This window comes from Cotesia glomerata, linkage group LG3 (assembly GCF_020080835.1).
Source record: "Cotesia glomerata isolate CgM1 linkage group LG3, MPM_Cglom_v2.3, whole genome shotgun sequence".
Lineage (NCBI taxonomy): Eukaryota > Metazoa > Arthropoda > Insecta > Hymenoptera > Braconidae > Cotesia > Cotesia glomerata.
Genome location: NC_058160.1, coordinates 19,990,580 through 20,017,204, shown reverse-complemented (window position 1 = coordinate 20,017,204; position 26,625 = coordinate 19,990,580). Strand labels below are relative to the sequence as shown.

At 28.4% G+C, this 26,625-nt stretch overlaps 1 protein-coding gene across 2 annotated transcripts in view; it reads left to right on the top strand.

The window, feature by feature from the left end:
• The window catches only part of LOC123260953 (ras-associated and pleckstrin homology domains-containing protein 1), a 196,072-nt gene that overhangs the window by 57,551 nt on the left and 111,896 nt on the right, over window positions 1-26,625 (top strand). Inside the window, exon 2 of one of the 2 annotated variants that reach the window (XM_044722355.1) lies at window positions 9,012-9,103. The exons of the other annotated variant lie outside the window; for it this stretch is intronic. The gene's annotated coding sequence lies outside the window, so the exon portion shown is untranslated. The remainder of the gene's footprint in view (window positions 1-9,011; window positions 9,104-26,625) is intronic. 2 annotated transcript variants of the gene reach the window in all.

The following is a 26,625-nucleotide window of genomic DNA, read 5'->3' as shown; positions in this document are numbered from 1 at the left end:
TGGTATGTGCATACGTAAATATAAAAACACCATCATTCTTAGACTTTTATTTCTCTAGCTAAACACTATCGTTGGACGCCTATCCCTCGAATGGTTCCCCCGCGATTAATTCACTTTTGGGTTAGGTTCTTCATAAAAACATTCAAACTCAACGTGGGATTTCAGGCGTGGGTGGACCAGATTCTTATTTATTACAGCAGCAAACTTACTTTTAAACCCGTTGAACATTTTCGGGTGGTCTGATGAGACTTCCGAATCCTTCAAAACTCATCCATAAAACTTAGCATTTTTAAACTCTTTGTATTCTCATTTTACTATATTACAAATCATTTGATGAGTTTTTTATTTCTAAAACATAGCACAGATTTTAGCTTCTGAAACTAAAATTCTCCAAGTCTAAACTATGCTTGTAGATTCCATCCTCTCAAAATTTAGTTTGTAATTTTTAATTTTAGCAAACACTGTTCAGGAATGAAATTTCATCATGAAATGAAGTTGCTAGTCTAATGCAGCACTAATTGAATAACTCAAAATCATGTAATGAAAAAAGTAATTCACTTGAAAAATAAAAAAATAAAAAATCTATTTAAACACTTATATCATCAATTGACAAACACATATATTTTGACGACTTAATCATTTGTGTATTCATTAGCTTATGTACACTGAGAAAACAGTTCATTTAAATGAAATGAGGCTCGTTAACTATAAATAAATCTCTTATTTAAATATCACAAGAAATATTTATTTGATACAAATAAATTGATTTATTTGAGACAAAGTTAGAGTATATTTGAATGAAATCCAGATTTGTTTATAGTTAACAAATATTTCTTTGGTGCTAACAATGATATATTTCAACCAAATCAGATTTGATAACTATAAATAAATGGTATGTTTGAATATACTCAAAGCAATGATTTTTAGTTTTAGGTTAGGAAAGTAGTAAAGTAGACATATCGAACGTTTGGGGTTAAATGAGCAATTCTTTTGGAATTATTAATTATACTGAAATTAACAATAATACTATAAAGTTAGTCGACGTTTTTAATTTTTATTTTTTTTTTTTTTTATTAAATTAGATCTAGAAAATATTTTTTTAAAATTGCACTTATAATTTTTCAAGTTTTTTACGAATGAAATTTTTTAAAAAATTTCTTTTGTATCAATTTTTTCAAAAAAAATTCTAAAAATTTTTAGATGACGGCTAACTTAATTTTCATAAATTAACAGACATCTGTCAATTTTTAGGACTTTTATAATAATAAAATTATCATGAAAAAATTTAAATTAAAAAGTTCCAAGTCTAAAAATTAAAAAAAATTACAAGTGCATTAAAATATGTTTTTTATCGTTGATTTGTAATAAAAATTAAAAAAATTGACAGCTGTCTGCTAACTTCAGCATCATAATTATTAATTTCTATTATAGTTAACTATTTCAATACATATTTGTCTAAGCATATATATATATTTTTATTTTATTTATTTCTACAAAAATTAAACAAAATACATTTGTAAACTGAGTTAATTTTCATTATTTATTTTTTACAAATCACGTCGAGAAATAACAGTGGCGACCGTAGCGACACCAAGCGTAATTTACTTAAAGTGAGATTTGTTAATAGTTAACAAATCTTTATTTAAATGAAATAAATGAGTCGATTCAGTTAAATAAACCAAAACGAGGTAGTATTTGATTCGAAGTAATATATATTTGAATAAAAGAAATTTGTTAACATTAAATATATATTTTTCATTTATTTCAAATAAATCTGCGCATTTGAGCCAAACAAACTGTTTTCTCAGTGTATTATAATTGATTGAGCAAAAGCAATACATATAAACTTTTAGATGTTTCTTATCCACCAGTGATAATAAAAATTGAATATTGAAATTGAATATCTTCACTGCATATACTTAAGTTTCTTCTTTCTATATTATACATTTCAATAAAAAATTTTATTTTACTAAGTGTTGCAATTTACTATTAAATTAATAAAATAAAGCTTTATAAAAATATTCTATTTCTTAACACTTGTTAATTTTCATAAAATGATCACGAGCTTTTCAACTTACTCGTACTGATTTTGTTTAATATATGAAATAAAACCATTTATAGCTTGGAAAAAGTCATGTCTAGACAAGAATTTCTTAAAATGAACAATTAAATTTATGAATTTCATAAAAATTATTTAAATCAATTCGACCAATTCTTCAGGCAAGAAAGTACATTCTCGAAAAATTTCAAGAATATATGTTTTTGTGTCAAGAAAATATATTGTTAATTGAAGTTTTTTTCTCAGTGTGACACAGTTAAAATTACAACTTCTTATATTCTCTAAAAAAAATTCCTCTTCTTCTCAACTGATTAAACAAGGCATAAAAATTCATTATTTCAATATAAACTTCATGAAAGTTATAGTGTCTGGTATAGACTAAAACATATTTTGAGACTTGGTACTTTGCCAACCTTTGCCTTCAGCTCGGTCAGTTATTTTCACTCCACTTGAACTTGTCTTATTCGATCCCTTGCCCTAAATATACTATTCTTTTTCAGATTACCAAGGAAATTCATGTACATAAATAATAATAGATAAATTGCTTAAATTAACAAGTTAAAAAAGATCAATGCAAATCCTTTTCAAGAAATAAAAAATGAAATGCTCCTTTTCTGTCTGCTACATTAGTTTCCAAATTCATATCTACATCATTCTAACCAACTAATTTGACAGCTGAGTTTGTACTTGCGCTACTAGTCTACGGGTCTTACATTGTGGTTTCGGTTTTCCTAGAGCTAGACATTCAAATTCATAGCTTTAATACGAGTCGGTACAATAAATAAAATGTGTGGTAAGAGATAAAACGTCTGCCTTTTCCTTCCACTGTCATTGCCACTCAGCTGTTTAACTAAACACGACTTTATAAAGTGGGGATTGATAATGTGTAAAGTTTGCTTAGAAATTAATGAAATTTCAAAACCAGTTGTTGAATATTGAACATTTGAATGTTTCAACAATACGACGCTATTAATTCCACAATCATTTTGCTCCGATAGACCTAGGTGATCTTTTCTTTTTCGCCATTTTTAAAACTAGCAATTTTTTTTTCTGAGTATCAAAAAGTTCAATCCTGTTTGTGACTATTGTTGTCATTGACCTTAAGTTGAATTTTTTTGATAGCGTGTGCATATAAAAACTTACTCCTATTGCTTTTTCATGTTTAGCTTTTATCTGAGCTGTTATTCTCACGTAGATGCATTTATAAAATTTATTGAACATTATATTAAACGTTAGCATCTTTTTATGGAAATTGTATATTATTTGAAAAACCTGTAATCATGTTTATAGTAATAAAGATGTAATTTGATTATAAATATGATTTTTATATCACGATTATGACCAGCTATCTCAAAGGTTGATATTCAATTTTGATAAGGAACCCCATCATGATTTATAAAAGCTGATAAATAAGTTTTTCAACGGTTCAACCCTGCGCATAACAACGCCGTCTGCATAAAACTATCTGAGATAATTCACTGGTAGTAGGTATTCTCGTGTATAGTTTTTACATGATTGTACGCATAGTCGCGCGACTTTTTATCTTTTACCTTGCTTTAATAAAGTATATTGGAAACGGGCGTTAATTGCGGCGCCTCTAGGGTGTTACGAAAACGATCTTTCATTTTCGTAATCGACCGAAAGTAACCACTTTGTATATATATATATATATAATTAAATTACTTTAACACTTTTTTATCTTAGTTCTTTATTTATCGATGAATCGCATTATCCCCTTGACGATATAACTGAGTCGATTTTCATTATCCATGTTCACTCCAGTCATAAAATCCATTGAACCGAGAATCTTCTACTTTCTATTTTTAACTTCCCGCTACGAAAATCGAAGATTTTCAAAAGTCGGGAAGTTATTGTTTTCACCCCGTTTTGCAAAAATCGAGTTTTCATCAGATCTCGACGTTTGAAGGTCACAGGAAGCTTCCCTGACTATCCCCGCGAGGTTGTCACGGCGTTTGTGTGTGTGTGTGTGTGTGTGTGTGTGTGTGTGTGTGTGTGTGTGTGTGTGTGTGTGTGTGTGTGTGTGTGTGTGTGTGAAAGTATGTGAACCGCTTATAACTTTTGAACGGCTTGACCGATTTCATCGCGGTTGGTGCCATTCGAAAGGGCTTGACCAAACTTAGATTTTGAAAACTATTTGGACCGATTCAGATCAATAGATTTTGAGAAATCTTCAAAAAACTGAAAAAAAAATTTTTTTCAAATGTGGTTTTTTTGGAATAACTTTCAAACGGCTTAATAGTTCAATTCCAAAAACTAATCAGCTCTTAACCTCAAAAAACCACGTCGATCGCCACCAGTCCGGTCAAAATCGGTTGATTCATTCGAGAGATATCGTGAACGAAAGAAAACCGAAAAAAGTGTTTTTTCGGAATAACTCCAAAATTCCTAGCGCGATCAATTCAAAATTTAAGATTCTTTGTGAGGCTTGAAAAACTGCGTCGAATGCTTCTAACCGCGTAAAAATCGGTTTATTCATTCAAAAGTTATTGTGGTTTAAAAATTCAAAAAATAGTGTCTTATCAAATCTCTATCAGACTTTTGAGCTCGAAGAGCTTTAAAGGATAGGAAAGCAATCTCTTTGAGCTCGGAGAGCTCAAAATAACCCATAAATTGTATTTTTGAGCTCGAAGAGCTCAAAACCGTCATTGGTGCAATTTTAAGCGCCTAAGTATGAAATTAGCGGGAAGTTGCAGGGATGGCCTTCAGGGTCAACCGTTTTCCTAATTTTTTTTTCTTTTTTTTTTTCATAGTTTTTCAACCACTCGTTTATATAATTTTTATTTCAATTTGTCTTATTGATTTTAATTAACAATTCAATTTGTATAAAAATAAACTTTCAAGCATCATCAAATTCTTTTATTGATAGAATACTTTATGAATCATTGAGCATTATTCTAAATTAGTATTAACATTCAGAGTAATTTTTATGTTCAAATATACTATTTTTTTATCAATTGATTTTTATATTAAATTAAACTTCACTCGATTCGTTCAATTTGATTTGCATGTTTATGACGTAAAAAGTAACTTCCAACATTATGTAAGCGCGTGTTGAATTTTTATTACATATGTAAATTAACTAGAGTTTTATTTAATTCAATTATACAAATAAAAATCAGAATTTTTTTTCGTCTCAAAAGAAGTATGAGTATTAGGTTTTTTAGAAAATTTATTTTTACTTATGATCTTGAAAGCTTCTTTAGGGTATAAAATTTTTTTTCTCTCGAAAATTACTAAGCTTAAGCTTAATTGTTGCAAGAAAGGACCGGATTCCTATTGAAATAACACGTAACAAATTTTCTTCACGCGAATATATTATCTTGTAATAAAAATAATAAAAATGTTTTTAAAGACGATCTTTGAAAGAAATTAAATTCTCGACAAAATTGGTTTAATATTCGAGTCTAAATTCTTTAAATAACTTCGAAACTATACTTCCTAGGTAAAAATCAGATGAAATTATTCATATTTTGTTAGATATTTTAAAATAAAGCAATTTCGCCTATTAAATTCAAATTATAAGTAATAGATATTCAAAGTGAAAACATTATTTTCAACTTCTTATTATAAAAATAAATAATTCAAAAAAGTTGGGAAGTTATTTCATCCTGATTTTTGAAAATCGAGTCCTCGTCCGATCTTGGTGTTTTAAGGTCTTAGAAAACTATTTTGACTATTTCCACAATGGTGTCCTGATATAAATATCAGTGTGTGTAAGACTCATATAACTTTTGAACAGCTTGACCAATCAAAACGCGGCTTGGAGCATTCCAAAGTTCCAATAAATTCAGACTTCTTACAAATTTTAAGCACTTCGGTCTAATAGATTTTGAAAAATTTACTTCAAATTTATTTTTTTATTCAAAAATTTTTTTTTAATTTAAATTTCTCTTAAAAATAATAATTTTTCTTCAAAATTTAAGTTTTTTACAAATTTGATTATTTTTTACAATTTAAATATTTCTTTAATCCAGAGCGGCAGGATGGCCGAGCGGGCTGTCATTATATCGTTAGTTAGTTCGTACATCATGCCGTGAGGCGAGGGTTCGAGCCCCGACGGTTATTCGAATAGTTCCAAATCAACCGTCGGGGGTCGCTCCGGTAGCCGACTTGTACTGGTATGGGTTTTCTCTGTGGTTTCCCCATCGCCACTATTCCAACAGCCATTCGAAAGAGGTGAGGAATAGGGTAAATACAGTACAGGAAGCACAAGTCGGTCCACAGCCGCAAGAGATACGCAGAGATTATAAAAAGTTGAAGGAGCAGGTTGCGATATCTATGTGCGAAATTTGAAAGGCAGAAACTTTGAACGCAGTGAAAAATTTGAAAGAAAAATTCGAACGCAGTGAAATAGAGAGGCAGTACAATTGTGATGAAAAAATTGTAAAAGGCAGTTCTTACTGCTGTACAATGTAACAAATCTATCTATCTATTTCTTTAATTCAGACAAGAATAAATTTATATATGAGACTTATTTTAATTGATTAAAGATTATTTATATTCATTCACTCTGGTACTCTGAGTAATAGAAATGAAAATTTACTCCAAATTCATTCCCGACTGTATACAGTGCAAAATTACTAAAAATGAACGTTATTTAAAATTTTTAATTTTATCTTGTAGCTCTCACAGGAAAAATCCTGTTGTTGCAGCAGGATTTTATCCTGTTGCTCTCACAGGACTGCATCCGGTTGCAGCACCTATTTTTTTTTTTTTCCGTGTACGTGATTTTGATTTCATGACAATATTAATGACAATGACTATTTTTATTTAATTTAATTGAAAATTTTTATACAATTGACGCAAAAGTTTAAAGATGTATTAAAGAAAATCCGACATTTAGTTTAAAATGTTAGGTATAAAAATTTGTACGTAAGTAGTCCTGCTTTAGATGGTCCTGGATCGAGTTCCCAGAATTATTCGAAGCACGTATAAGCACCTAGAAGCGAGAGGTTCTTTCGATCTGAAGTTCGCAATCTTTTTCTTTTGCACATACTCCGACCCAACAGTTTTGGGTATCTGAGTGCATGCCGTCTCTTCACCGTATATGGCAAGGAATTCACCAAACGTTGATTGGAGCAAAAAATCTCAATGCTAAAACATTAAAGAGAGACACAAAGCGGATAACTAAATGAATAATTCCATAATTCTAAAGATAATAAGACTATAAAAGATGAAAATAGATAGAGAAAGCTTTAGTTTCATAATTTGTTTAAATGATATTTATAAATCTGCATAATACATAAATTGAAGAGAAAGTTGTTTATTGAAAGTAGGATATCTTATATCTATCGATAAATGTATCTAAATTGGCATCAATTGTCACATCATGGCTTCCGCAAAGTTTTAAAACTTAACTCATAATCAAAACAGTACTGACTTGTTGTCGTGTGAGTTAATTATTACAGTTGATCAACGAAGCGTCACACACCTCAAGTGCCCGTATCAATTACAATGATCAGAGTTTCCCCTACCCTCCCTTAACTCAACTGCTTTTGTCGATAGCACGCAATCCAATGTCCAGTATCATATATGTAACATAATTTAACTATATATGTATACACTGTTAACAGCTTACTATCTGTTCTTCCGTATAGGATAATAGGATATGGACTCAAGTCTTGATGAGGAGACTGATCAAGTCACATTGCATTCCTCTCTCCATTGGATTAAATTCAATCTAACTATTTCGTGCACTCTCAAATAATTAGTATCAAACAACTGTACTGCAGCAAATAATACTATTTGTATACACAATTCTCAATGTGTAAATAAACAACATATAGATCTAATAAATGTTAGAATAGAATAGATATCTGTGCCTCTCGAATTCTATTTCGAGGATCAATCAGTAATACACGAATCAATTATTGGATTATATGATCATTAATTATTATTGATAATTCATCACATATCAGGTATTTGTTGATATATGAACATTACTAGAGAATTCTGATAAATAGCTGTGAATTTTACATAACAAATTTGTGACCATAATCATTTCCAAGTATTCTCAAAAACCATATTTGTATACATTTTAATAAAAATGAATTATCATTTCATCTACATTTGACGCTAAATATCGGGTTTCGTCTAATGAAAAGTTAAGAATTTGATGTATTTTGAAATCTGTTTCTATAATATTAAAATGATTATCATAATGTAGAAAAAATTGTTTTGATAATTTGAGAAAAAAATATTGAAACAAGGAATCATTGTCTTGAATCAAGTAGACATATTCTTCAAGTACGAAAATTTTCTTATTTTAAGATTATTTTACTCGGTTCAAGAACTTTTATGCTTGATTTGAGAAAATAATATTTTTAAAAATGATTTTTTTGGCTTAAGATTCTTTATCTGGAGTCGAGTAAACTTTTTCTCTGAATATGATTTCTTGAAAGAGGGAACCTTTTTTTATTTTCTTATTTTTCTTCATGAAAATTGTGAATTTCAGATATTTTAAGAATAAATTCAAATTGACTAAGATCCGGTTTGTAAAATTTTAAAGGTTTAATTACGATTTAGGTTTGCTTAGATGTCGAAGTCAATCAGCCGAGTAATTTCGAATTCATTTAGAGAAATGAAAGAAAAAAATTTTTTTTTGAACCTTGTTGTATAACTTTGATATTTTTGGATAGATTCATTTTTAAAATCATATCACAAAAAACTGCGTTAAAAAATTTTTCAAGTATTCTTTAAAATCGAAAAACCCGAAAGTACATTAAAAGCCATATTTTCCAATTAAATTTTTGTAAGAGCTCAAAAACTTATTAGTAGATGAAGAAATTTCAAGAATGGCCTCCAGGGTCAACTGTTATTAAGATTTTCTTTATCAAACGAATTTTCTTATAAATTGAATTTTTTCCTTGAAATACGTAAACCAACTTGTGAAAGAAAGAAATCCAATAGTTTTTTTTTCTGAACATTTTAGTGGTATCCATTCCATGTATCCGTCACGCTCGAGGCTGGAGGTGTGCCATTTAAGGGTTAAAATCTACTAAATGAAATTATAATCTGTTGGAGGTATGTAACATAATATTTTCAACAATTATATATTTTTTTTTTAATTAAAAAAATATTTTATTTTTTATGCACTATTTCATACTTGGATAAAAACACATATATAGAGTATAAGTGAAGTGCACAATATAAAATCCTGTATATAAGCTGAGCCACTTCACCTCGCAACCATATATATAAGTATATAGATATCGCGAAAAGCTTGCACGTCGCCGTGGTAGAGTTATCGATTTAACAGGGTCGACGTCCTTCGTTTTAATGTGGCTTCGTGGATGCTCTTCCCGTAAATCGCCTTTAGCGATTAGGTATTCGCTGTTAAATTGATTTTCCGAGCTTTTCACGTCCAATAATCCCTGAGGAAAGAAAATAAGTGAGGTGAACCAAAATAATTTGATCTTGACCCCTCTTTACTGCGCTCGATATTGGTTATAATTTATAATTAATTTCCCTAACAAACACGTGATTGAAATCACAAAGGTAGTCTACCGGTAGGATAAAAGTTCCGTCATCAAAGGAAAGTCAGATTTAATTACAACAAAGTATAATGACAGTGTAAAAGATTCTGCACGTGAAATAGCAATGCACATTATACGCTAGAGAGTGAAGTTGAGTCAAGTAAGAGATGAAGGAGAGATTTTTATTGAGAATGGTATCAAAAGGAAAACACTGGTGCTGCATTGAAAGTAAATGTTGCTACCGCCCTTTCCTAATGCGTCTGCCGTCCGGTTCATCCATCGCGAAATCCAAAAATAGAACCTGGGGGAACGACAACCTAAAGAAAAAGGTTTAAAACTACAGAGAGAATCAGCAGAACCAACTCCAACTGTACATATATACAACAATACGGCATTTATTTACCATATACTGAAAAATTATCCAAATGTTTCAAAATTTTAATTTTTTTTTGGTCTCAGTAGATTTAGATTTTACAACTATCAAGTACCCGTTTATTATCGTAGTTAATACATTATAAGTAAGGTAACATAAATTATTTACCCAACAAATATTTAAGAAAAAATTTCCATTCAAATTTTATCGTTTTTTGTTCACAATCAGCATCAAGTAAAATTGAATTAAAGCGTATCGAGACCATTTATTTATCTACGTGGGTTCAGATAAAATCTGTATGTTATTCTCGCAAGCTTTAAACTTCTTTGTGCTAGAAAGTTAAATAAAAATAATAATAAATTTGATAGTTATATAACATGTATTTTAAGAGAGAGTGTGCTTACGAACTTTAGTGAGTAATAATAAAATTTTTATTAGATATTTATATTATTTTTTTAACTAATATTTGTCTCGTAAATAAACGGTTGAAATATAGCAACAGTATATTATTTTGATGGAAAACTTGTTCATTTGGTAATGGGCAAAACTCAAACTTACTAGCTTTGCGCATAGACACATATTAATATGTTAAAAGGGATAAAAATGCTTGTTGTTTATTTATCAAATTATAACTCAAGAATACTGATATAAAAAGTAATACGTAATCTTCATCAACTCTAAATCCTTCATATGATTGTTGTCACGTTACAATAAAATATTAGTGCAATTTAAATTAAATCATTGTTTTAATTATTTGTTAGTGACCTAAAACTGTTAAATTATATTTGGACTGCGTGTCATTAAATATAAGAACGATGTTGCAGTACTTATGTATTAAAATTGTTATTTTTCATTTTTATGCACATTTTGGTTAAAATTTATAAATAATTACACTATAATAAAGTTCTTAATTTTGGTATCACAATAAAACTTAAAACTTGAAGAATATTGATAAAAGTTTTTAATATTAGAGGTAACATTTTTAAAAACACTTATTGGCTTAAAATTAATTAATATTTATTACAATTGCTCCGTATGTCAGCATGTCAAAAAGATTATCATTATTAACTAATTTTTCGTAAACCATACAGAGAATCGATTTGAAATTTTAACAGACAATGTATTAAGTACTCATCAATTGATAAACAAAATTTAAACTTCTTCGTAATACTTAGGTTAGTTTCCCGACTCTTCAAAAGCAGATCAAAACTGTCTCTTATTTTGCTATCGCTGTAACAGAATGCTTGTTATATCTCTAGGGTGCATATATTATGAATTTTAGATACGATTCAATATGACAAAATCGATAAGTCTATTTTCAAACAGGCGCCAAATACAAATTTCCTCGTTTCATGTTAAAGGTATACAACTTTTATGTTGATAGTAATAAACAATAACGTCTAGACAAGCATTTTTTCAAAAATTGAAGTTATGGGATATTGACGTTTAAAAATATTATATCGAAATAAATTAAAAAAAAAATTATGAAGTCGTTATTGCTCATTACTTATACCGTCGACGTATAAATTATGCACTAATCATTATGATACATAAAGTAAATAATAAACCGAAACTAATTGAAGGTCGTAGAGGTTTACATTTATCGCTATTGTGTAGATTTAAAAATTTTATAAATTTTAGTTGCCTTTAAATTACAACAGATATGCCGTCAAATTATAATGCAAATTGTTGGCTATGGACTATTCACGAGTGTAGTGTCGAAACTAAATGTAAAGTCGTGGACTCGCAAAACCACGTGCGGACGTGAACGAGACCTCGAAGTTGTTTTGTATTGAGTGAGTTTTGTTGTCGTGAGTGATGGAATGAAAGAAAAAAATGCTCTCTTGGCACTGTCCAACTCATCTTACAATCGCAATAATTTTCGATTAAAATATCTTCATATTCTGTTATCGCTTTTATCATTGTCTTGAACTTGGATGAAATGTGAAAGCGTGAAAATTAAATCTGCGGCTGGCACTAATGATTTTTTACTATTATACTTTTAAGAATTGGGCCAAGTTTTTTTGCATGTATTCAGTTCATTTCATGTGTGTAAAAAGACCAACGTTTGTCAATGTTTCTGTTGAATTGTTTTTAACCATGTCGATAAATTTATTGTATTTAAACAGTGAATCAATTTGTTTGTGTAGAGAAAATTTATGACTGTTTGTACAAATGCCAAAGATGATTAATAATTTGAATTCAAAAATTCATCATTTGAGTAGCGTTTTTGTTTATTCGCACTATACGTTTGTAAAGTTCAAAATAAACAACTAGTCATGATTAGTAAAATAGAATTGGTGTTTTAGTCTAATGTTTATATAATTACAAACTCCATTATTATTATTAATTCCATTACAAGAATAAAACTGAGTAATTAAAAATTAAATTTTTTTTACTATATTTGAACATAGAAGAAGAAGGAGGGAGTGAAATAGGTCCTCTGAAAAGTTTTTGCTACATCGAGCGAATGAGAAAAAATAATCATGGAAGCATTTTCTTCTTATGGGGCCTATTTTTTCACTCTCGCGTCTCGCCCCTTCTACAAAAAAAAAGTAAATTTTTCGATAAAAATTACCAATACAATCTTCAATTTGCCAGTACTACCAGATTTTGATAAAATAATTTTCAAAAAAGTTTTCTTTGATTCAAAAAGAAATAAAATTACTTCATAGCTTTAGCGGAAGAACCTTAAAAGCGCAACAATAAGATTTGAGTTCGGCTTCTAGCTTAGGCTGTCAAAAATTATTTCTCGAATAATCTGTAAACTCACATCGAGAAGTTTCCCTTTCTCATTCTTCCATTCCTCGAAAACTCACTTTAAAATGAATAATCCATGAAGCAGAAATAATAACGTTGCATCATCGTATAATTGATTTTCTTAATATCTTTCAATAAAATTGATTTATTCAATAATTGCCCTACTATTATTTACCGCCACGATAATTTTCCGCTTTTTTATGTCTACTTGTATTTTATTTACACAAAATTCTACATTTGTATAATTATATATCCAAGCAAGGTCGTAACCTCGACGCGGATTTTTTTCTAAATAAGCAATTCGTTTATTATTTACAAGTGACAATGAACATTAATATCAAATAATTTTAAAAGCGTCCCAGTTATGTTGAATATATTGAGTTTAATGCCAACAGAAGTAAAAACAGTTTCATTTGAGACAAAATGTTTTTCAACATTAAAAATGGAGCGCAAAATCGTAAAAAACAATCGGTTTTAGTTCGAATTTGGATTCGGCGAAATATACTTAGCTCTACACCGGAAATAAACCTGTGTAGGCAAAGTTTTATTCGCTATTATTTGCAAAGCATCGTCATTCCTTCACTGAATCGCTAGGAATGAAATCATTTCAAATGCAATTGGTGATTCAGAATATTTATTTAATGTTTTTTTTTATGTCTAATCAAAATATATACTTTTAATAATGTAGGAATTGGTTTATTTTGAAAACTTGAGTCAAGATGATATTTGAGTGCCGCAAAATCGGTTAATCAAAAAAAATAGTCTACTAATAAAATTTAGAAGAACAATTCACAGCTATCAATATTTTTTTAAATGAAAAAAATAAGTAAGAATGGTTCTTTCATCAATCGAAGAAACGATCAAGATCAAAACTTAAATAGATCTTCCAATAGATAAATTAAGTAAGTCAATAGATTATCTATAACAAATCAAAAAGTTTTTTCAACACACACTCATATAAATTATGAGTCTGTATGAAATATCTGGCTTGATTATTATTCTCAAAACTTTCAATGGAAATTTTCATGTTTGATAAAAATATAAATATGTAATATTATATTTGTTGTGATTATCATTTTTGAAAGGTAAAGCTTGTTGTAATTGAGGTAAAACGACCTAGTTTTCGTACTGAAAAGATCTGTGAATGACATATTAAAATAAAACAAATTGCCATTATCAATAATAAAGAAAATCGATTGTCGCGTTCAGCTTAATAATTCACGGATAACTTATTGTGCGTAGTTTGAAGTTTATTGGCAATTTAAATAAAAAAAAAAAATTAGGAAAACGGTTGACCCTAAAGGCCATCCCTGCAACTTCCCGCTCATTCCATACATCAGCACTTAAAATTGCACTTATGACGTTTTTGAGCTCTTCGAGCTCAAAAATATAATTTGTGTATTATTTTGAGCTCTCCGAACTCAAAGAGTTAGCTGTTATATGCTTTTGAGCTCTTCGAGTTCAAAAGTCTGATAGAAGTTTGATAAAACACTATTTAAATTTTTAAACTGCAATAATTTTTGAATGAATAAACCGATTTTCACACGGTTGGCAGCATTCGACGCGATTTTTTGAATCAAATTTTTTTTCGTAGTTTTTTTTAGATTTCTCAAAATCTACCGGTACAAATGGTATTAAAAATATAAATTTGGTCAAGCTCTTTCGAATGGCGCCAACCGTGATCAAATCGGTCAAGCCATTCAAAAGTTATTAAAACGTCGAGATCTGATGAAAACTCGATTTTCGAAAAACAGGGTAAAACCCAGAACTTCCTGATTTTCAAAAATTTTCAATTTTCTTAGCGGGAAGTTAAAAATTTTTCCATTGTTCTATATTTCCCCCGACTTAATACTATTGGTTGTAGAATTATTGTTCAAAATTTAATGAAGTTTTGGATATTAGTAGACTGTAGTAAGATGATGATCTCATTACATTTTTGAATAGCTATATAGAATCAGTGAAAAGATATTAAAGTTTGGAAATTGCAATCAATACTGAGTCTCATGAGAAATCACAGTCTTCAGCTTATTTTACAAAAAGTACCTTGCAGTTTTTAATAAATATTGAGAAAGCAACAGAAAAAATTAGGAAAACGGTTGACCCTGAAGACACACACACACACACACACACACACACACATACAGACACCATCGCGGGAATAGTCAGGGAAGCTTCCTAGGACCTCGAAACGTCGAGATTCGATGAAAACTCGATTTTCGTTAAACGGGGTGAAAACAATAACTTCCCGATTTTTAAAAATCTTCGATTTTCTTAGCGAGAAGTTAAAAACGTAAAAAATATTTTCAATAATTGAAAGTACATATTTGAGTAAGTGATAGTGCTAATTAACAAATAGGTATCAAAAATGTACTCTGTTTCTCTTTCTCTAACGTGACGTTGCATATGAGACTTTGTATTTTACATTTGACTTGCAATATCAACGGTACTACTTCAGAAGTTCAATGTTTAAATTTTTAACCTTAACTTTTACAAAAGTAAACATTCACAGTAAGGAAGTTTAAAATCCATATCATAAAATTATTTATGTCGATACTTTAATGATCCACGTACATATCACCTTATACAAACATGTTTTTTTTCAATATTCAATTAGCGCTCCATAAAAATGTTTTTGGAAAAATAACGCCTTGTATTAATGAACCAAAAATGTAATGATAGTCATCAATTTTTTATATGTAAATTGTAATTAATATTTCCGGGTTTTAAGTAAAAGTGAATGAAGTGGAATAAACAGTGTTAGCATTGATATCGTATTAACCAGATTGTGGTGGTTGAACTGATACATCGAATTATTAACGAGGATAAATAAGCAAAGAAAAAGAATGATTTGAGAGCGCGAAAAAAAAGATGAACTCGTTTAAACGTATGTAGACCAAGTTTCCTTCACATTTACATACACACGCACACAAGAGAGCAAACTGTATATTTACGCATAATATTTGTTCAGACGACGGTTCTGCCTCACAACTCACAAGTCAGTCTGTGTAGGCATCACAGATTACTGAGGCGGCAATCGTTTGGATGGCGCCTGCTTGACCGCGTCAGAAAATTTTATTTGATGAATATGATATTCAAACTGGGTGGCGCAATTGATGGAAAAAAAAATATTTAAAAAAAATTTCGACACCGTAATTACCTGGTTCGGGATTTCGAGTTGGTTCTTGTAAAACGGGTAATTAACTTTTTTTAGTCGAGTCTTCTTTTTTAAAACAAAATGTTATGTGTAATATAAGTTATAGATGTAAATCACTTACTTTACTTTTTTTGTTTATTTATTGCTTTATTAATAAAACATGTAAAGGTGTATTTAAAATCATGTTAGAATGACTTTATCATGTACACTTAATAAATATTTATTAAAATTCATAAAAGTATTTTATTTTTCCTACTGAGCTTATATTTTAATACACTGATAGAAGGATTTCTTAACATTTAAGAAGATTTCTTTGTATTTAAGAAATCATTTCTTAAACATCATTTCTTAGTATTTAAAAAATATTTCTTTGTATTTAAGAAATATTTCTTAAATACTAAGAAATATATATATTTTTTAAATACTACGAAATATTTCTTAAATATTAAGAAATATTTTTTAAAAACTAAAAATAATGTTTAAGAAATGCTTTCTTAAATACAAAGAAATCTTCTTAAATGCTAAGAAATCCTATCAGTGTATTAATATTCATTATCATGTAGGTTATTCATCAAAGGGTTAGATTAGTTAATAATAAACAATATACATTAATGAATTAATTTTAAATATAATAAATAAGATGTGATATTAAACAAACCACTAGCACAAAGTCCTTTGATCAGAAAATCCGGCGCCATGATAGCGTTGCTAATTTATTCTTGTTCTTTTATCTTCTATTCAATTTATTATCACTAGTGTGTTCATTATTATTGTTGTTAAACTAAATCATTTGCAACAATGTTATTCAATGAATCATAATATTCCATGTAAATAGAAATATTGCACGATTTTATCTCAATTGTCTCGACAAGATTATTTTCGCAATATTCTTCCATAAAAACATTATAATTATGTGAACATACACGGAAAAAACAATAACCCACTGTACATCCTCATATAGTATACTCCGTGGTATTTGTAGTGAAAAAAAATTTCAGACTATAGTCAATATCCTTCAAAGTATACTAAATTATTTTTGGACTGTACTCAGTGAAGTCTCCGATTTAATCGATTAATTTTTCTGGTTATTTCGCGTAAAACTTCACGGGATATAATCTGAAAAATTATTTCGTGTAAATTAAATTATACCCTATTGAAATTTGGATTATGCCCACGGTGACTCCGCCAATTTTTTTTCTAGCGCCTGCGCACTTAGCATTATCATATCTATTATGTATTTTAAATATTAGGTTAGTCAAATATTGTTTTAAATAATTATTACATACATCAAAAACATTTAAGGAGCATTAAAGCACAATTTTTCCGATAATTTGGGGTTAGAAAATTTTTTTTTCTTTTCTTAGACTTTCCGAACTTAAAAATGTTAGGCTAAAAAAAAAATATTTTTACATATTAAAATATATAAATAGTCACACACTCATATAATTCACTGATTATATTTTAATTAATGTCCAATATGCTGATTGACTATAACTCACAAATTATAAACAGCACTTTACGCGCAGGCCCTAGAAAAAAAAAATGGCGGAGTCACCGAGGGCATAATCCAAATTTCAACCGAGTATAATTTAATTTACACGAAATAATTTTTCAGATTATATCCCATGAAGCTTTACGCGATATAACCAGAAAAATTAATCGATTAAATCGGAGACTTCACTTTTATTCATTTATCACTAAATTGCATCATTACAAAAAATTTCGTATCAAAATGTTGAATAGTTTTTACACAAACTTCACTGAAAAAGAAACATATTCTCCTAGTATAGTTCATCTAAACGATATAAAAACATTTAGATGTGTCACAGATACTTCAAATAAAAAAAACCAGTTAAGTTAAATAGTAAAGAATTTGATTGATCGGAATGATGGCTACTACAACTGTACATAATATACTTACATCTCTTTGATCAATGTATTTATATCTGTATATATAGATGTTTAAATGAGGTTCTTTGTGCCTTGACACATCTATACATGAAAATACGAGTAATGTTTATATATATACACATCTAAGTATGAAGTGATGAAATTTAAAGCGTCCAGTCAGGCGTATCGTTCTTGATCAGTCGTGAAGGTATATAACTCACTGACAAATCGAAATCGCTTCTATTTGAAGAGTGACGATTAACGCTTACTTCTGTATCATTGTTGAAGTTTTTTCTCGTGTCGGCTCTTATTTGTTTACTTTTTTTGTTTTCGACCGTACCGAGCAACGAGTGGTGTTTGTCGATTGGAAAAGTACTTTGCCAAGTACATTTTACTTTCAAGAGGACAGTATTTACGATGAGGATAAGGATATAGCACATGCGTTGGCAAAGAATGAAAGAGATATGGTACTAAAAGTGCCCTTAAAGATACACTATATCTCCATTCATGACATTTTTTCTTATTTGTTTCATTTTATTTTATTTTTCGTGCTTTCATTTCATTTCCTGTGGTCATTCTTTTTTATTTTATAACATTGCTTGACATGTAGGAGTCAGCGACCTGTTCCATAAGGCTCGACTCAGTGGGGGCAGCATTTAAATTCGACGAACATACCGAAAATCTAGAAATGATGGATTATACTCAACACTTTGACCGATATCTTTTGTATGTGAGATCATTTCATGAATTTCAAAATATTTTCTTTCCAATAGAAATCTATCCATATAATATTTTTTTTATATGTAAAATGTAAAATATACATACTGTAGAAATGGCTTTCATCTTCAATATTTCCGAAAAAATTGAATAAAATCAATTACGTCCTATATAGAGAATAAGTGGGTATTATTATTTATAATTTTCGTTCGAAAATTATAATTTTAAATATTTAAAGCGCGACATTGGTTAAAAATTCTGGCAATAACGATCTAATTATAATTTACAATAATATATATGGAGATGATATTACGTGGCACAGAATGATAAAATTATTGCAATTCATAAGCAGTCTAAAATGGTGATTTAAAATACTAGAAAAAAAAATTTATGTTCTATCATTTATTAAATTCAGACTTAAAAAATAACATTTATGTAAATAGTGTTTTTATTTTACAATGATGAAGGCAATTATTCAAATTTATCAACATAAAATAGTACGATCGTTGTCAAGTATTGATGATTGTCTTACCTAAATGAGACATGATAATGTATCCAATTTACGAAACGTCTGTTACTTGCCCACACTTAAAAAATATATATACGCATATATGCTGGCAAAAATACATATACGTCGCACATATAAAATATATACGCCACATACTTTTTTTTGCCCCCGTATATGCGGCATATTTTTTTTTCAGTACGGGTGCTAAAAATATATAAGCTTGAATGATTATTATTTTTCGTACATTTGTTGATATGAAAAGAAATTATACCTTTTACTTAACATTCGTTTCTCAGAGTGTAATAATGTCCATGAACTGTTTTTATTACATTTACATATTTATGTTAAAGGCTACCATTTGAGGTCAATGTACCTTTTTTGGCCATTTTATGTTTAAATTAATGTGCAAATCATTTTATATTCAAATTACATTGTAATTAAAATTTATATGATTGTTTATTTTTTATTAGTATAAATCAGTTTTCATAAATACATGAATATTTTACTAACAGAGATATATTCATTTACATGGTTGTTAAAAATCTATAATTTCATGTAAATAATATTGTAGTATTAGAATTAGTTGTATAATATTGATATGATTTAAAAATGACTGGAAAATCTACAACGGTGACTTGAATGAAAATCTCACCCTCATATAAATTTAGAACTTGAAAATGAATATAGCTTGTTTTTATTTTTTTTAATCATATTTTTATATAGAAAGATATTAGAAAAAAATACATCCATTTATTACTAAAATTAATTAAATTAGATTGAAACGGATTTTATAAAAATTGAATTCGAATGAGTTGAAAAATATATTAGTTGATATACAAATTTTAGTTTTAAAATTATAACTACAATATTAAGTAAACAATCGTATGTATAAAAAATTTCTACTATTCTAAAATTGATTTTGTATCTACAATTTTTGAATTAAATCACTTCATTGAAATAAATTCTATTCATATATTTATGAAAATTTTTTTCTGAATTCTAATCCTTTAATTTCTGATTTATTTTTTTCATATTAAATTTAGTTGCCTAATTTACATATTGAAATTTTATTACTCTTGATGCTTATTTATTCGAAGCACAACAAAAGATCCACTAACTTGTGAAGATTAATTATCATTAATGAAAACAAGCTAGTAGATCTCTATACAGATTCTATTACGTGGCTGTAATCTATAAATTATAATTATGCATACTTATAAAGCTAGTAATTGATTGCTCAATTAAACTCTGTTATAATGAAGTTATTGGAAAAAAAAAATTAATTTTTGTAAAAATAATTAAATATTTTTTATCATTTCATCAAAAAACATTTGTGAAATTCGGTAAAAACAGGTTTTATCTGAAAGACGTTACGCTAACTATGTCTTTTGAATTCATTGAATTAGTGTTATATTTTAAGCAAAGAAAGAAACTGGTAATTTCAGAAAATTTATTTAAAATCTCTTAAGCTCATTTTCATATCAAAAGCATAATTCTTATTTATAATTTTTCATTAATTTATAAAGATAAGAAGTATGATACTTGAATAACTTGAATTAAGAAAAACTATGATTAAAATTCCAAATTGTCATTAAATTATTTATTTATTTATTTAATAATGATAACCTAAATGATTAAAAATTATCTAATTTATAAATCAAACGTGTTTTTTTTATAAATAATTATCATTAAATTATGATCTAAATTTATTATCATTGAATTATTCAATATAATTATTGTATTTATTTATTATCAATAAATGACAATGATACGTGTGTACATTGTTAGTATCGCTGTAGTAGTGATCCAAGAGTTGACATTTAATAGATAGATAGCCTCAGAAGCAATGTTAAAGCTTCAGTGACATTTTAGAAATCTTGAAAATAAAATTTGATAGTCAAAATCCAGTGAAAACTCATTTTTTGAAAATCATTCCCAAATCAATAACTTTTCAATTTTTTAATATTTTTCATTTCATTGGTGGAATATTTTCTAATCTTTTATAGAACGAGTATATGAAACATGAACTACTAAATTTTCTACAATCTATTTTTTATATAAATATTATTATTTGGATACTAATTCTATTCTTAAAATATTATTTTTAGTATCAACAGTTTTAGATAATACGTTTAATATTAATGATAAATTTTCCTTAATTATTCTCCTTCTGATACGGTAGTTCTCAAGGTACAAAAGGGTATTATTACTCAGCATTACCAAGGGCAACGTCAGGTTTATTGAACGCTTTTTTTTAACCTCGTACTCACTAGTACACCGGAGTTTAGCTGTGAGATATATGTATACGTCCTAGGTCTGGCAGAGATCTTAACATTTTTTTATTTAATCTTCTCCTTTTATATTTTCTCTTTCTGGACATCTGTGAGTCAATTCAACCGCTACGCGTGGAACTAAGACTATCAATAACCTCTGTCGACCTCTACTCCTTTCAACTATTCAAGTTTTGTTTCTCCACTCAATAATTTAATTATACGGCCTTTAAGATTTTACTCTATTTGTCATAATTCAAAGTTTTTTTTTCTTAATACCAATAAATATCAACATGGCTTGTCATGGAATAAATATTTACTCAATTAACATGAAAAAGATAAATTATTTTTTTATTGATGATGCAAAACCTATTGTTATAATTTATAGTTTTATTTTTAATATTCATCTTCACTTTCTCAAAAATTTTTAATAGAACTCAAGAGTAACATAAAAATAAGATATTGAAAAAAAATTGCGATGATTTATTTCTGTAAACTTGTTCACAATCAGTTCAAAATTTGTAGAGCGAAATCTGTAAATGGTAACTTGTATTGGTGGTTTGGTAGAAGCTAAGTCACAACACCATTTCATGTCTTAAAAAACAAATTGTGAAGTAAATGCGGCCATTCGATACTACAATATATAGAAACTGCGATCGATCGAATCGGGGCGTTGCTTTCGGTAAAAAAATGCGAAGGAAGAAAGGAGTAAAGAAAAAAAAGATTGCAGGGGGTACATTGCACCCGGACAGTCGTGTCGGCATGTACAAGATTCTCATTCTACCCACTACTGTATTACTTCCTTCTTCTTTTTCTTATTTTCCACTTTAATCTCACATAATTTCACTTTAAATGCTGACGAAAATATCCAAGATTACTTCATACTTGTACTTCACAAATCAGCGTTTATATCGTTTTTCACTACTTATAAATTATCCTTATAATCCTCTATTCATCCATGTTGAAATCCATTGGGTTAATAAAACTTTATTGTCAATAAAAACACGTCATTCATTGTTTATAATTTCAAAAATATACTATAAAGTTATTCCTACAGTTAATAAAAGAATATTTTTTTATTTTTGCTCTCACAATAGAAAGAATAGTAGTAAATTTTTTTTATCATAATATAAATTTTTAAGTCATAAAAATTTTACGGTGACTATAAAACATGAATTTCATACACATCCTGCGTACAATGAATGCAATTTGCATTATATAACAAGATTTTAGAATCTCCGATGTATCTCACTTCATTTTTTGTTTTTTAAATTTGTAGCTTATTTTACCTTATTTAAAATGTTCTCTCGATTAATCAAAGTATAATAGATCAATATTTATATTTTTATTTATTTCTTCACAATAATTAAAAATTTTTTATTTATTTTTAGTTGGTATTTCTCTTCAAGTATGTACAAAATACAATAGGGATTTTTATATGACTATATTGTTGTCAGCGTATTATTTTTAATAATAATACTCTTAGAAAGGGTACTTTATTCGAGTTAGTTTTTTTGCTGATCTCGTTTCCTACTCTGTAATAATGCCATACACTATACTTGTATAAAATAGAAAATAGATAGAAATTTAATTTTTTTTAACTTATAAATTTAAAAATTTTAGCGCTAGTTCTTATGAAAATTTGAATACTATTATTATAATTAGTAATAAAAAAATACGTACATGGCTTTTTTTTCAAAAATTCAAGTATTGTTGTCTTACTTTTTTTTTTTTTTTTTTTTTCAATTTACTATTTATCAAAAATATATTTTAAATAGTAATAAAAACGATTTTGACTTCATACATTGTATTTGATAATATCTTTCACTGTAAAAATTTTTGTGTAATTGTTATTATTAAAAAATAAAAGTCACTTTTTTTAAAAATTCTGAACATTTTTATTGGTTAAGTGAAAAAAATTTAAAATTTCCTGAGAAATGTTTTTAGTGGAATAGAAAAAGATGAAAATTTTTCAGTTAAATCGAAAGGGTTCAGGTACAAAAGTGGTTGATTTGATTGAATAAACTTACCAGTAGTAATTTGAGTGTAACAAATCAAGTACTAAAATTTGCGCCATTACAAAACATAGTAATAACCATCACAACAGCAATTGCTAATACTAATAAGGTTATCAATACCACATATTTCTTGCTTCTTCAGATATGATAGGGCAGAAAATACATAGACCCTAGTAAATTAGATATTATTAATTATTTGTCATTATTAAAAATGGAGTTCAAGTGGTTACATAATATATGTACTTAAAAAAATATTGAGACAGTTTACAATTTCTAGATGTTATCGGAAGAAGAGATTCTTTTAATTGAGTAAAATTATTTTCATAATTTGCTGATAAACGAGTTTGATGACACAAATTTATAATATAATAAAAATTTAAAGGCTTGAATACAAATGCACAAGCATATACATACAGATTTCTGAGACTGGATCGCAACGTATCTTACAAGAGATTGATTGACGTCCTTGGAATTTATAGTGTATTTTTACACTACGAGGTATACAATATCGAGTGTGTGTGGAATCTTTACATTACATCCTTCCCGCGTTATACATCCTTTCAAAGTGGACACGCGAATCGGTAATACCATGAGATGCATGGATACACAACACGCGAAAGGAAAGTGTCTTTAAAACACGAATAGCTACCTATCGTGTGATGCATTTAATTTAAACAAAAAGGTACAGTAGCATCTTAACACACCTAAAGATTTATTTTATCGATCAATACTTTAAAACCTTTTTTTCGTTTTTTTTTCTCGAGTTATAAAAAACATTTTAAAGTGATAAATTTATCAAATTCTTGAAAAAAACCAAATGCGTTTTTTTCCTGATGTTTGGAGGTAATTTTTAAGAATGTTTCTTATGATAATAACATCGATTTCCAGGCGTTATACAGTAATAATGTATGACTAATAACCGCGAGTACTGCGGTTAATAGGTGGACCAGAAGCTGTTTACAGAGCGGTAGGTAGACAGTTGAGAAGTTTAACCGCGAATGTTATCAACCATGTAACATGTCTCCATTGATTTATTTAATACACTGATACTTGATATACCCCGAATTACTAACTAATCACCTTTCCGGGTCACAAATCGTCATTTTCTGTCAACCTTTTGAAATCAGATCTCACCAGTCATACCACGTTTTTAATCTTGCATAAAATCTCATATTATTTTATAATCATATAGAATCAAATGCATTGAAAATGAAATTATTTTAAATTTATCATGTAATCAAAACTTCATGAGCGAATAAATGTTACTTTGTATGCAGATTGATCCGAGATTCAAAGCAGGATAGGAGTCTCTTATCTGTACGTCTGGCTTAAGCATTGCATTATTAATCAAATAATCGATCTCTCAGCCTAAGCGGCTTGCCATATGTGTCTCTTGAACTCTAAGTAGAGAGTATATTCACGTCAACCATTACATTGTCAAGCTTTGAAATCATAGATTATACATTCAAATCTTAAGCGATTCAACGGTTTAACATTTAGTATTTTATAGTCTTTCTCCATTTCTCAGTGTCCGTACCTGTTTCAATCTACTAATTCATTTTTCTTCAAAACTGTTTATTTCCCATTGAATACGTAACGTAATTTAGAAGATGTCATGGACAATATTCAAGAGGATTAAATTTTCAGTTCACCGGAGATAAGATTGACAGGGACATTGTCAGACAAGTTCTCGGTAACAGACAATGAAATCTTTAAATCTCAATGATGTAAGAACAACATCACAATTACTTGTATTTTTATGACTAATAAAGATTGTGAGGTGATAAATATTGATTACTATCAGGCTGTTAATATTTTTTTTAATTTATCGTCAAATCAGCATTGATCACTCAAGGTTATCTATTCTCGTTGCGGTGAGATTTATGGCTAGTTATTCTGTTGCACATTAAATCTTTAGTGAAGATTCTTTGAAACTTTGTTGCAAGGATTCCTTTCATTAAATTGTTTTCAATAAATTCATAGCTATGAGTTATCGTTATGATTATTATAAATTCATTCACTAAAAAATACTTGATTTAAATATTTCCTTCAGCACTTTACTATATTAATTCCGGTAATCAAATTTTGAATATATTGAAACTCTTGGATTAAAAGTAGAAAGTTTTTTATTAAAAAATTTTATTTTCAAATTGTGTATTTTACTGTTTTTAAAATATACATAATATGCTTCATCCAAGAATTCCTTTCTCTTAGACATTGATGATTTTTTTCTCAAACTGTTTTTAAGTTTAACTTTGAATTTAAAAGTAATCAATGCTTAGGTTCTTTTTTGCATCGAAAGTAGATTAAAGAGAAATATCTTCTTAACGATGCACTCTAAAGATTTATGATAAGTTCCAAAGTTATAATTTTCAAGACGACAAAATAGATTACACCATAGTACTATTAGTTAAGCGGAAAGAACACTTTCAAATGTATCCAACGACTGGCAACCTATTTTCAAGACAATAGCTATCAAAGTTTGTCGATATCGGAAAAGTAAGACCTTAATCGGCTTCGCTTCGATGACTCACCTAAACTACTGGTAACAATGATGAACGATTATTGATTATCCACGAATTTCCGAGAGTACTTTTTCATCCCTTCAGTTGAATTTTTACGACTTCATATTGTGTTCCATTGTCTAAAAACTATCGAAAATATAAGAAATAATTTTCATAAAAATTTTTTTAATCTGGCATGAATAATCAATGGCAGTATTGATTTTGGAGCTTTGACCCCATGGATGTGAGGTCATACTAGCACGAGACAATGCACCTTGGCCCGGAGAGAATCGATCTTCTACATGATTTGCCTTTTCTGGGTGAATGTTAATCGACCCGGTATTATTGAACATTGTTGTCGCGTTAACTACTAAATTCGTTAATTACTGGCGGTATTCAATTAAGTTTACATTACTCCGTAAGAATGTATGAATTAAAATTATTAAATTACTTGTAAAGCTGATGTTAGGTCATGAATATTTATAATTCATTTAAATTCGATATTTTATTCATTTAATATTTGCATTTGTATCTTCTAAAAAAAAATTTTGTTTTTTCATTTATGTACGTCAGTATCACTTTAGCTAGCTTTGCCGTAAAGAATTAAATATTTTTAAATAAAATAAATAGAGAGAAAATCAATACTTGTACAAATCAAAACTACGACTAGTGATCCCGAGTCGAAAAATAACTACGGTTTTAGATCTCAAAATGCTATAAAATAAGGTTTGTCTCAGTTTAAGCCTCACCATTTAAACTCACTCATGCCAGGAAAAACCTCATTTAATACGCAATATTCCGGATTGAGACAAAAATGAGACATTTCTAAAGAACATTTAAATTTCAAATGAGGTTTATCTAATACACCAAATTTTC